Source organism: Eschscholzia californica, unplaced genomic scaffold (assembly GCF_041429995.1).
Source record: "Eschscholzia californica isolate CP2 unplaced genomic scaffold, dmEscCali1.0.p SCAF_1, whole genome shotgun sequence".
Classification (NCBI taxonomy): domain Eukaryota; kingdom Viridiplantae; phylum Streptophyta; class Magnoliopsida; order Ranunculales; family Papaveraceae; genus Eschscholzia; species Eschscholzia californica.
Genome location: NW_028238198.1, coordinates 46,216,894 through 46,231,186, shown reverse-complemented (window position 1 = coordinate 46,231,186; position 14,293 = coordinate 46,216,894). Strand labels below are relative to the sequence as shown.

The 14,293-nt window shown below is 35.6% G+C and overlaps 1 pseudogene; it reads right to left on the bottom strand.

Moving 5' to 3' along the window:
- Positions 1-13,016: 13,016 nt before the first annotated feature.
- Positions 13,017-14,293, bottom strand: LOC147567168 (uncharacterized; annotated as a pseudogene).

Sequence of the window (14,293 nt, the reverse complement as noted above, 5' to 3'; positions counted from 1 at the left end):
GTCCTCTTTAGATAACGTAGAATTCTTTTTGCTGTTTGGAGATGGAGTTCTGTCGGCGATTCCATAAATCTACTAATCAGACTTATAACAAACATTGGGTCAGGTCTCGTGGAAGTAAGATACATCAAACTCCCAACAATTTGTTTGAAATAGGTTCCATCAACCTTAACTCCATCAACATCTTTGGTAAGTTTTGTTCCCGGCACAATTGGATTTTGCACAGAATTATAATCACTCATTTGAAATCTCTCAAGAACTTCTTGAGCATATTTCTTCAGTCCAACTTGGTTTACTTCGATACCTAGGAGATAATGCATTTTTCCTAGGTCCGTCATTTCGAACTCTAGCATCATAGACGTCTTAAATTCATTGCACATAACCTCACTGTTTCCTGTATATATAAGATCATCCACATAAAGACATATTATTAAGATTTTACCTTCTTTTCCACGTTTGATGAACAATGTATGTTCATATGGACATTTCTCGAATCCTTACTTAAAAAAATATGACTCGATACGACTGTACCAAGCTCTAGGAGCTTGTTTCAGTCCGTATAGAGCTCGATTTAACCTGTATGCTTTATGTTCTTCTCCCTTCTTTATATAACCTGGAGGTTGATCGATGAACACTTGTTCATTTAGTTCACCAAATAGAAAAGCCGACTTCACATCAAGTTGATATATGAACCAATCATTTTGAGCTGCCAAAGAAACCACCAATCGAATCGTATCATGTCTTACCACGGGTGCAAATACTTCTGAATAGACAACTCCATACTCTTGTGCATAACCCTTTGCAACTAATCTTGCTTTGTGCTTGTTAATATCTCCATTTTCATTTATCTTTATCTTATATATCCACTTCACTCCAATGGTATTTACTCCATCTGGAAGTTCAGTGAGCTCCCGTGTATTGTTCTTCTCAATTGCTTCAATTTCTAAATCCATGGCTCTCCTCCACTTTAAGTTTTTTTACAACACCTTCAAACTTAATTAGGTCATTCTCAACAAATAATGCTAGTTGAGCATTATTTCCTTCATCTGATAATTCATTACCAATTACATAATCTGTAAACCACGCCGGAGTTTTCCTTTGTCTTGATTTTCTAGTTTCATGTGTGACTGAACTATCTTCATCTAACTCATTTTCAGCTAAGTCGGTATCTGACTTCGATGATTCAGAGACAATATCTTCAGCTGAACTTTCTTCATTCGCTTCATGATCAACAATAATTTCTGTTTCTTCTACATTTGGCCAATCCCAACCTTTGCCTTCATCAAATATTACATCTCGACTTATTATTATCTTCTTCGTGACTGGATTATACAACTTATAAGCTTTTGACTCGTCACTGATTCCGAGCATAATACATTTTATGCTCTTGTCGTCAAGTTTGCTCCTTAGGTTGTCATTCACATGAGCATGTGTTAAGCATCCAAACACTTTAAAATGTGACACCCCTGGTTTCTTCCCACTCCACGCCTCTTCGGGTGTAATATTCTTTAAGGCAACTGTCGGACACCTGTTTAGAACATGAACACTCCATATTACAGCTTCTGGCCAAAATGTTATTGGCACCTTTGTCCTTGCAAGCATACATCGTACCATATTCGTAATAGTGCGATTTTTCCTTTCCGATACACCATTCTGTTGAGGTGTATAGGTTGTTGTTAACTGTCTTCGAATACCATTTAATTCACAAAAATTGATAAATTCTTCCAAGTTAAACTCCCCTCCACGGTCAGTACGAACTACTTGAATAGACATCCCTGTTTCTTTCTCAACACAAGTTTTAAACTTTTTGAAAATGCTTAGAGCTTCAGATGTTTCAGATAAAAAATATACCCAAGTCTTTCTACTAAAATCATCAGTGAGTGTCAGGAAATACCTTTTACCGCTGTTTGAATTAGGTGTTATCGGTCCGCAAAAGTCTGAATGAATCAATTGAAGTATGTGAGAGGCCCTCCAAGTGCTTTTCTTAGGTTAATTTTCACTGTGTTGCTTCCCGATCACACATTCTTCACATATATTTGAGGGAGTATGCAGCTGAGGTAATCCAACCACCATGTGCTTTTGTTGCAAAATCTTCAAATCATTAAAATTTAGATGTCCATACCTGTAGTGCCACAACCAGCTATCATCTTGAGTGATGGATTTAAAGCATTTGTTATCTTCATATATGACCTTTGCTTGCAGCGGAAACATGCGATTTGATGCCATATCTACTTGTAATATTAAGCCCTTCTTAGGATGATAGATTTTGCACATATTGTTTCCAATTAGGACACTAAGTCCTCTTTCTTGAAGCTGACTAAGGCTAATGAGATTGCTTTTCAATTCAGGTTCGTAAATTACTCCAGAGATACAATGTGCAACTCCATTCATTTCAATTTTAATATCTCCTTTTCCTTTCACACATAAGCTATTGTTGTTCCCTAGCTTGACACTTTCACTGAATGTTTCATCAAGATTTTTAAATAGCCTCTTGTTTCCACTCATATGGTTACTACAACCAGAATCAAGATACCATAAATTCTTGAATTGATCTTCTTTTGCATCCACATAAGACATCAACAACATTTCTTCTTCTGCCTCAATGAAATTTGCCTTGGTATCCTTTTCTCTATGAGGACATTCATATGAAAAATGTCCCAACTCATGACAACTATAGCACTCTATAGTAGATTTATCATATGAACCTTGTCGTCCTCGTCCTTGTCCTCTAGATCCTCCACGACCTCGTCCTCGCATAAGGAATTTATATTCCTGACTCACCTTCAATGTTTGTTCTTCCACTACATGACCAATAATTCTTTGTTCATGGACAAGCAAACTGCTCTGCAGTTCATCAATCGAGAGATCATCTATCTCATTTGATTCTTCAATGTAGCAAACAACGTAATTAGGTGTCATTGATCTCAAGATTTTCTTCAATGACCATCACGTCTTCCATCTTTTCTCCATGAATCCGCATCTTGTTGGCTATAGTTAGTGTTCGTGCAAAATAGTGGTTAACAGACTCTTCTTTCTTCATGTGAAGCATCTTAAACTCTTTGCGAAGAGCCTGCAGCTGCGCACGCTTAACTCTAGTTGTTCCTTGATACTTTTTCTTCATTGAATCCCAAATATCCTTTGATGTATCTTTCTTCAAGATAGTCTCCAATATAGATCTATCTATAGCTTGAAATAAATAGTTCTTGGTCTTCAAGTCCTTCAGATTTTGGTCTTCCAAAGTTTTAAGTTGTGCATCACATAAAACAACTCCTTCAGGATATTGCACGATCCCACTTTCAACCAGATTCCAGTACTCCTTCGACCTCAAGAAATTCTCCATTAACATACTCCAATGGTCATAATGACCATCAAATTTTGGAATAGCAGGTTGTACAAAGTTATTCCCTTCTGCTGCCATAGTTTGCTCTGGTACCAAATGTAAAACAGTAAGGTAGAACAGTAAACTACTCAAGAATCAAGTTAACTTTTACTAGGAAAGTTTCTTATTATTTGAGAAAGCAAAATCATGCTTATATAGAGACTTTACAACGAGTGACTAATTGAAAAATAACAAACTAACAACTTCCCTCATTAGATGGGATTCACCTAAGAAATATTCAAACTAAGACTTGGGTGTCGTTTGGCAACACTAAAATAAGTTACTTTTTTGCTTATTTAAGTAGAAAAGTCAAAAAGTTAATTTGGTACGCAAAAATTATCGACTTTATTTAAGTTAAAATTTGACCTTTTTTAGAAGTTAAAATTTTTAGCTTTTGACTTCAAAGTAAAGTAACTTTTTTTTGAGACATGCATGAATTTTACTTGACGAATTTTTTTTTGTCTATTTCAGCTCCACTACCACAACTGAACTTCTACCATACCATTCTACCCTCACCACCACCACAACAAGCATTGCACCTCCCCCACCACCCTACCTCAACTAGCACCACCACACCTTAACCACCACCACCATACACCACCACACCTCGACAACAACCACCTCGTAGCTCCACTATCACCGTACCTTCACCACCACCACTATCACCGTACCTTCACCACCACCACTATCACCGTACCTTCACCGCCACCACCGTACCTTCACCGCCACCACCACCACCACCATACCTTCACCACCACTACCACCACCATACCTCCATCAGTACCACCTACATATCTTATCCACCACCTTTACCACCATCACCATACCACCACCACCATAACTCTGTCACTATCACTCACATACCTTATCCACCACCACCAACGTATTTCCACCGTTACCACCACCGTATTTCCACTGTTACCACCACCGTACTTCCACCACCATCATACCTCCACCACCACCATAACTCTGTCACTATCACTCACATACCTTATCCACCACCACCACCGTATCCCAACCACCACTGTATTTCCACCATCACCACCACCGTACTTCCACCATCACCACCACCACCGTACTTCCACCACTATCGCCATCATCATACCTCCACCACCACCATCAAACCTCAACCACCACCATCAAACCTCAACCACCACCACAACCCATAACCATACCTTCATGGCACCACCACTACTACCAATATCACCACTACTTCGTATACCAAACTAACTTCTTGATTTTTTTACTTATAAGTAACATTTTTGCCAAATACACTTTTAAATTTTTTATACTTTTTGAAGCAAAAGAACTTCTACTACAAACAAAAGTACTTCTACTTCTGGTTGCCAAACGACACCTTATTCAAAGACTTCCTGATTTCTAGTAATTTATTTGACTAAAGCTAAAGTAGTTGAAATCATCACATCTTCTACCCTTTATCTTCTTGTTCTTCTTGTACATGAGTGAGGATTCAATTGATTTTTCCAGGCTCATAACTGACATAAGCCAAATCAAACCCACTTTTGAAATCAAACACATATGTGGAGAGTGATACCCCTGGTTATCATGAGTTGAATGGATTTGTTAGCCACTTTTGAAATCAAACTCACTTTTGAAATCAAACACATATGTGGAGAGTGATGCCCCTGGTCATTCTATTAGAGGATCTCAACGGGCATCCAAATAAGTGGTAATGGAGTTACCCACTTATGGAGTCATACCCACATTCGAAATCAAACCCATCTGCATAGGGTGATGTCCCTGACCATTTAATTTTTTATCTTCTTTTAGTGAAACTTCAAGGTCGTGATTTGATTCTTCACGATTTTAGTTCACAACCCATGTTATAATTTTGATATTTTAAATTAGGATTAGAAAGAACAGATATTTGATTTTTGGGTGTTTCATTGTTCTTGATGAATGTAGTTCGTTTATTTTACAATGAAGATTTCTTAGAGAGAGGAAGAGAGAAGAAGATAATAATTAATGAAAAACAAAATCCATATCCAAAACAGAAATCCATACGGATCTAGGTTCTTCACATTGTCGATTGACATATCCAAAACAGAAATCCAGCTCTAGGTTTTCTACATTGTCGAGAGGTTTACTATATATCATCGATTCAATAGATCAAAATGAAAAACAAAATCCATATTCAGTTATTCTATATTGCCAGTTATAAAGATCAGAATTTAATATCCAGCCAGATCTTGATTTTCTAGTATATGTTAGTATAGCAGATTAGTTAACCCTTTTAGAGAAAGAAAGGGAAGAAGAAGATGATAATTTGAAATAAATAAATTTAAGAAACTCCATTAATGGAGGTTTTGTTTTAGAGAGTGAGAAAAGAAAGTAAATGAAAATGAAAAGTGAAAGGACATAAAGATAAAGGACTAAAGTAGAAATAAGAGAAGAAAAAGACAAAAGGGTAACTTTGGAAAGTTAAAATCTGACTTTTTAGTCAATGTTTAGAAAAATACAAAAGGGAGCCATCTGGGTATTTTTGATACTTTAGGGGGCCACGCGGGAATCTGGTCATACTTTTGGGGGTCAATCGGGAAGTAACCTTAGAAAAAAAAGTAGTTAAAAAGCAAGAGTTTCTATTGGTTTAAAGTTTAGAGTGACACTTAGATAATCTCAATGAGACACACTAATTTTAGGGTGTCTTTCTTGAAACTCTCTATAATATATGCATCTACCTCATAATTGAGTGTCTAACAAAGTGTCCCATTGGAGAAGTTTTTGTATAAAAACTCTGAAAAATCATATGTGACACTCTAAGTGTTAGAGTTTGAGTGTCCCATTGGAGATGTTCTTAATACTACAAAAATCTTCTTTTGTTATTTCACTGTGAGTTTGATTGAATGTGCATCAAGAATAGCAAAATCTATGATAACAAGAAGAAAGATTTAAAAAGGGCCCCTAAAAGTGTGTTGCTGGTGCCCTCGTATGTTGGGCACCCAAAATATTTCGAAATCCCCAAATCCATCCTCGATATATCCGGTTAGAGCCCTGGACACCCAAAACTTGAGGGTGGGTTCAACCTTACCAGTCTGATAAAATAAACTGATCATGTTCAAGTTCTGAAGCGGTACTCGATATTTTTCCAATTCTGACTTGTTAGCATTTGTCCAACAGTATCAGGTTGCTAATAGAAATACTACGGTGTCCATTTTTACGCAATTAATGAGAAAAATTATATTCTGAGTCAAAATTGATATTACAATTTCTTCTCCAATCCTAACTTGTTAGTATTTACCCAACGGTATCAGGTTGCTAAAAGAAGTACTACGGTGTGCATTTTTATGCAATTAGTGAGACTATATTTTGAGTCAAAATTGATATTACAATTTCTTTCGTGCCTGTCTAAATTTAGGTCTAAAGTCAAGAAAATCATAAATTAAATCATTTTTGGTTAATTATATGTCATGTCGATCTAAAATTAGTCAAAATAAACTTCAAACTAATGTGGTTACATTCTCTTTATCTCACGGTGAACTTGAAACAAGACTTCTTTTACGTGTTTAGTAAAATTAGATATCAGCATTTTTTATATAAATTTTTTATCCCACAATCCATAGGTTTTGGGAGCATCAATTTATCATTTGGTGCGTCATGAGTCTTGTTTGAGATTCGGATAACCTGAAACTCCGGAAAAGGTGAAGGGTTGCATGCTTGGATGGATTTTAAACATCAATTTTGATAAATGACCACCCAAATATGACAGACAATCTTTATGGACATAAAATTTTGGAGTCCGGTCGACCCGGCGTGACAAGGGAAGCTCATGGTCACGCGACCCGATTCCCACTGTTTTTTGTCGTTTTGTTTGTGTTTCTTGAAAAGTGTTTTTTGGTTAGCTATTTGGTTTAATCAGTAGTGTTTGAATAATATATTTTTTTCAATAAAACCAAAAGGTATATTTAAGAGATTGATTTGCTTTGACTATCGAGCCACTTTAAAAATCTAAAAGTATTTACATCACTTAGTAAATATGTAACGGGGAAAAGAGAGATTTTGTAATGATCTGATGGTTTCTTTTTCTCATATTTTATACCATAACATAATTTTTTTTTGTTGAAGGCATAACATAACTTATTACTCTATATAAGATAAGGATACAAAATAAATTACACATAATATAGATTACTTTAAAGCTATTTGGTTGATGCTTCCATTTTTTGTATGGAATAGGTCTTTAGTCCTCACTTATTCAATATAGGCTACTAAGTCTACACCTTTGCGGACTTGTAATAGTATCACCGTAAAACATTTAAGGAAATGATTACTATGTGAGAGGACTAAACTATATTCACACAATACCCAAATAACGCTTATATATATATGGGTTATTTCTCTAATAGCCCCCAACTTTGTGACCAGCTTCCCGCCTGGCTCTCTAAATTAGCAAAAATACCCATATGGCCCCCTTTTTTAGTTATCTTTAACTTTCCGCTACTCTCTCTCCTCCATCTCTTTTTCTCTCTCTGCCAAGTCACGCCACATCATCATCTTCTCCGGCATAAGTCGCCGACCGAAAATTTGGCCGGCCGACGACTTATGCCGGAGAAGATGATGATGTGGCGTGATAGATGATGTGGCGTGACTTGGTAGAGAGAGAAAAAGAGATGGAGGAGAGAGAGTAACGGAAAGTTAAAGATAACTGAAAAAGGGGGCCATATGGGTATTTTTGCTAATTTAGGGGACCAAGCGGGAAGCTGGTCACAAAGTTGGGGGCTATTAGGGAAATAACCCTATATATATATTATATGCTCAAAACTTAATTACCCAAGCGCAGTTTCCTCTACTTGAGACACACGCACAAATTGACTTGATCTTCACTTTAAGTTAGCTAGAACCAAGACCTTCTTGATTATCCGTCGCTAGTGATATTTTATCTTGCATTTTACAACTCATTTTGAATGGACTAAATGATTTTTATGAGAAATCTCTGTTTCCTTTTTATCTTTTGTCAGAGTAGCTAAAAAGATAGATCTGAAACGTTCTACATTTTTTCTGATTTAATCTTGTCATTTTATAAAGATTAAAAAGTCATTTCATTCTGGCTGGGATTCCTTAAAAGACTTAAATTCAGAACCTTATCTAAAATCTAAGCTAATATTTAGTCAAAGCATCTCCAATGCAACACTCAACAAAAACTTAATTAATCCTATGTGTCAAGATTGAATTGAGATCCTCTTTCCTAAGTGGCATTGTTGAGATACTCAATTAAAAAGACTTCTCCAATGCAACACTAAAAAAAAACTCAAGACTACTTAGGTGGCATCTCTATTTAAATTTTATATTACTAAGGGTGTGTTTGATAGTAATTTGGGGAAAGGAAGAAAAATCAGGGAAAGTTTTACTCCGAGAAATTTTTTCTCTACGAATTATTTTCTCTATAAATATTTTCATATCTTTCCATCGTTTGGTCGGGCAAGAGAAAAAAATAATTGTTTCTTGTTTTTTTTTCTCATTCTCTTACTAAACAAAAATAATTAACATAAAAAACACAAACAGGTAGAAGTTGATGAGTCCAATATCCTCATACATAGCAAATGAATTTGGCACATCCAATAGGTTAACACACAAGCCTAGAGATAGATTCTTCTTGGGTATTCCTTGATTGTATCTGTTTTACTCCATCACAGTCACCACTAACAATTTTTTAGAAGATGTAGCATGATCAACCTTGTTAAGCAGTAAACCCTAACACATTTTTACCTTAGATAGTCTTTCAATCACATACCTCTTCAAACTCAGATTTCTTTCCAAACTCTCTCTCTCTATCTTCTTCTGTAATGAAATTTGTGTTAGTTTTTTCTTTGACATTATTGTTTCATGATCATGGAGGTAGCAAAGAGCCAGGAATGAATTTATGTCCATGTTATACTAAACATACTTGGGATAAACAGCTACAGTCCTTTAACATAATCACCAACTTATTCATAGATCAATCAAACTTTTTTGGTTTTCTGTTTGTTGGAATCCATGGATATTCTTTGGCATGCAAGAAATTATTTTTAAATCTAATCTCAGAATCTCTTTCTTCATTACAACTGCCCTTAAGGCAATCTTTTAAATTCCTCCCCTTTCATGTAATCATTTAGAATCTATCCTCCTCCATCCTTAAATTTCATCTCTGATTGGATGAAGATGGGAAGATTTTAGAAAAATGTTGCACAACCAGTCGGATAACGTTGGTTTATTCTGCCTGCGTCTGCTTCAAACAAGGAGGATCAATGGAGAAGAAAGGAGCCATAGTTCTGCAGAAGTACGAACTTACTCAGTTTATTTTAACCCGTACTTATCTAAAACGAAAGAGAGAGAAACATGTGAGACTTTTTTCTTTGGAGAAAGTCTTTCTTTGGTGGGAGTGGGGTCAAGAGATTCCCTCTTTTAAGGGAAAAAAAGGAGAAAAATGGGTCACGTGATCCAGTTAATTTTTTCTCCTCAATTGTTTACCAAACACGAGAAAATGTCGGAATATGGAGAAACTTTTTCTATTTTCTCCGAAAAAGATCCTATCAAACACAACCTAAAAAGTTAAAAGTTCAGATCCCGCCAAAACTAATTTTTACTCGATTTTTTACCAGAAATATTTCGTTTTCAACTTTCACGGGAGGGAAAGTTCAAATTCTGTGTTTTGTTCATGGGGGGAAAGTAAAACTCTTATTTAAAGTTGAACTTTCACAGGAGGGAATGTTCAACTTTTGTGGGGAATAGGAGCTAATACTATTTCCAGGCTAGAGTCTTTTCAGTTTTGTATCTGAATCTTCTTTCCATTTGTAGATCATAGTGGAAACTATCATCATTTTCAACTAAGGTAATACATTCTTACAATTTTGTATTTGTAGTTGCATTTGTTATAATCAATTGAGTTTGGGATTATCCATTTCTTCTTTGACAAACAGAATAAGATTAATTATGTATGTTTGATTACATTGATAACTCTTGATCTCTGTTATCATCAAAGTCTATGGATTAACACATTAGTGTTCACTCGATTACTATATCTACTGCATTTGTCTCTATCTTAATCATTTTCATCAACCAAATGTAACTCCTGGAATCCGCTCATCAGTTGTTCGAATAAATTCCCAACCCAAATTAATATGTTAATTTCAAAACAGTTTTGTGCAAAATTTTTTGTTCAAGTATATGTTATGTCCGATATTTGTATTAATGTATTGGACCATCATAATGAATTTATTGAAATCTTAATATTACAATCAATTATGTGTTGTTACTTGGCGTATCTTTTTGTTGGCCTAAACACAAAAATTTGACAGTCTAATGACCTACCCAAATGAAACACATGATATTGCCTCATAAACACAAATACCCAATGAAGGATCACATGAAATTGTATGAACAAAACACATCTCACAAGAAAACCAATATTCACTAGTCACTAAAGACAATTGATGTCAAGGAAATCAGCAACACTAGTAGCACCATTTAAGTGACCTGTTTTCACGATTGGTTTCTCTTGGTGAAGGAATAAATAGCCGAGTTACCTTTGTTGTTATTGCAATTATATGAACTCGTTTGACTCGTAAGTATGTCTGAAATCATAACTAATAACTAATGAGCAATTGGTTTCTTATTTTGGTTGCATGTACTTTTGGATTCAAAAGGCGTGCGAGATGGAGTCTCAACTAAATGATTCGCACAACGAGAGGATTATAGATAACGATTCTCTCCAAACATAGCTACAATCACATATTGACCACTCTAATCAATTTTTTCAGTCAAACCAACTGAACATGCCGCAATTGAAATTTCAACCAATGGGTTTAAATCGAGTACTTGCATATCCTCCTATGGATGAACAATTATTTGGTAGTAGAGGTTCTTTTCAAGGTCTTCTGAGTGCTCCTAACTCTCAAACCTCTCATGCTCTAAGGGAGCCAGAAAGACGAACCAAGCGTCAAATCGTCGTTGGACTGCTCTTGAGGACACGACGCTTGTAAAGTCATATTTATATGTCTCGAATGACTCAATTACAGGAAAAGACCAGACTTGTCAAATGATGTGGGATCGTATATCAACATTTGGAATGATAAAATGGGAACGAATGATGAATCCAGAAATGCGAAGAGCTTACAATGTCGTTGGGGCACCATACAATCACCTGTCAACAAATTCCATGGAATATATGGGTCACTTGAGAGAGCTCCCCAGAGTAGAACGACAATCTCGGATATGGTAAGAATAATTCATCTTACTTTTGACAATCTTTTGATTTTATAATATCAGTATGAGTATTAACTATTAATTTCTTTCTTGTTTGTATTTGTAGATAAAAAATGCAAAATATATATATATATATATATATATATATGTGGGAATAGGAGATGGATCACCATTCAAATTTGTACATTGTTGGGAGATAATGATAGAGGACCCTAAGTGGTGTTCAAAACAACTCTCAAGGACTAATAGTTCAAAGAAAACAAAGACGGTTGGTGATTACCCGGTTAATTCATCTTCATTATCACCAAACACAGTTCCCTTACCCGAAGATAATCATATCAACTTGGAGATACCCACTACCAAAAATAATGACGTGGAAGAAATTTACCCGACCTCTTGGACGAAAAGGCAGTAAAGAGAAAAAAAGAAAGTTAGGTGAGCAAAAGGAAGTGATAAATGTGTTGAACAATCTGCAGTCCACTATAGAGAAGCAATTTGCTATTAATCAACAAAATGTGGAGGCTAGAGATATGTTACTGAAAAAGGATATAGAACTTAAAGAGAAGTATCACCAGTTGAAGGAGGAAGCTCAAAGGCAAAAAAAATGCGCAGAAAAGAGAAAAGAGCAGGAACGAATTCTGATCACTAATTTTAGCGACCTCCAACCTTTGGTTCAAGATGCTTATAGAAAAATGCTAACGTAAATACTGAAGGAATGGGAGGATGAAGGCCTATTGGGAGAAGTTCCACATCAACAAGCTAGATGAAACTTATATTTTCTATGTCGTATGAATAACTTGTGATGAATTTGTTTCTCCTGTGATGAATTGTTTTGTTTGAATCAATATTTTCAGTTTTTTGTGACACATTACTCATTTGAATCTATCTTTTCAGTTTTCAGTTTCTCTTGTGATGAATTGTGTGTTTAATTTGGAAATTTGCTACGCCATCTGGCCAATTGCAGTACGGTATTAGCTATTTATATCATCAACTCAGTTGCAGCAGGGGCCACATGCTCATTTGTATCTTTATCTGTGTATGACTAGTTCAACAAACATGTAATTAGAGTATATGGTGGATACAAACACCAGCATTATCAACAAGAAACATTTGACAAAATGAAGTTTCACTAAGTTTACTTGGCCAAAACAGTTTGACCTAGCTTATCATATCTGCAACTCAATTAACAAACCAAAATTCATGAAACTTTGAACTTCCCGGAGAAACAAAAGCTAAATGATTAAAGATTCAAGTAAAAGTTCATTAAGAACAAGTTAATGAAGAATCTTGTATTGCTGAAACTTGAAAATTACAACTAAATGAAGCTATATCAAAATTCAAACAAAACCACCAGAAAGTACTGTTAAGAATTACAAACCCAAAATCTAGTTTCTGAAAAAGAAAATGAAGAACTATGAAATCAAAATATGCAAATCATCTTTTAGGTAAATTCTCCATCTCCATACATTTCCCATAAGTGATCAATGAGGTCATTCATTAATTCCTTGTGTACACCTTTGTTTCTAATTTGATTCATTCGGCTAATGATATTTGATACTAGAAACACATAATCATGTTGTAATTCAACTGCTATAACTTTTTCATTTGTAGGTGGCTCCCAATCTTCGGGATCGATTCCTTGGTTGTGTTCACTCTCAATGATCATATTGTGCAACATGATGCACGTCTTCATAATTTTTTCAAGATCCTCGGCCTCCCACATATGTGATGGGCCCTTGATAACATGTCATCTACTTTGCAGCACTCTGAATGCACGTTCCACATCTTTCCTTGCAGCTTCTTGTTGCTTAGCAAAGACTTTCTCTTTCATACTAGAAGGTTGAGAAATAGTCTGGATGAGAGTAGCATATTCAGGATAAATTCCATCAGTTAAGTAGTAGCCCATATTGTAATTATGACCTCGTAATACAAAATTACATGTTGGAGCAACTTCATGCACAAGATCATCAAATAATGGAGATCTATCAAGAACAGTATTATCATTATGTGTACCTGCCATACCAAAGAATGCATGCCAAATCCATAAATTTTGTGATGCAACAACCTCTAAAATCAAAGTAGGGACCCTTTTAAAACCGTTCGTATATGTACCGTGCCATGTTGTAGGACAATTTTTCCAACGCCAATGCATACAGTCAAGACTGCCAAACATACCAGGGAAACCTCGTTTTTCTCCTTGTTTTAGTAACATTTGGATGTCATCTTTATTAGGTCTTCTCAAATATTCCTCTTCAAAAATCTCGATCACAGAATCACAAAAAATTTAAGACATTCGATTGCCGTGCTTTCACCTATTGTCGTGCTTTCACCTATTTGAACGTATTCATCAAAAAGATCAGCTGAACACCCAAATGCAACACATTCGGATTGCCGCAATCATTTTTTGTAGTGGACTCAATCCTCTCTTCCTAACAGCATCAAATTTTTGTGTAAAATATTTATTCTTTTCACGAATAGCATTTAGAATTCGATTGAAGAGGCTAATATCCATACGAAAACGACGACGAAAAAGATCAGGTGGATACTTTGAACCCTTGCCCTTGAAGTAGTCATTAATTATTATATCATGGCGAGCTTTTCTATCACGGTGAATATAACGTCTACCGTACCGAAAACAGATCCACCGTGAGGGCGTCTACGGTGCATCATTGTAGTTGCCACAATAGGTTGTATAGGTTCCAATTGTTTCTGCCAAAC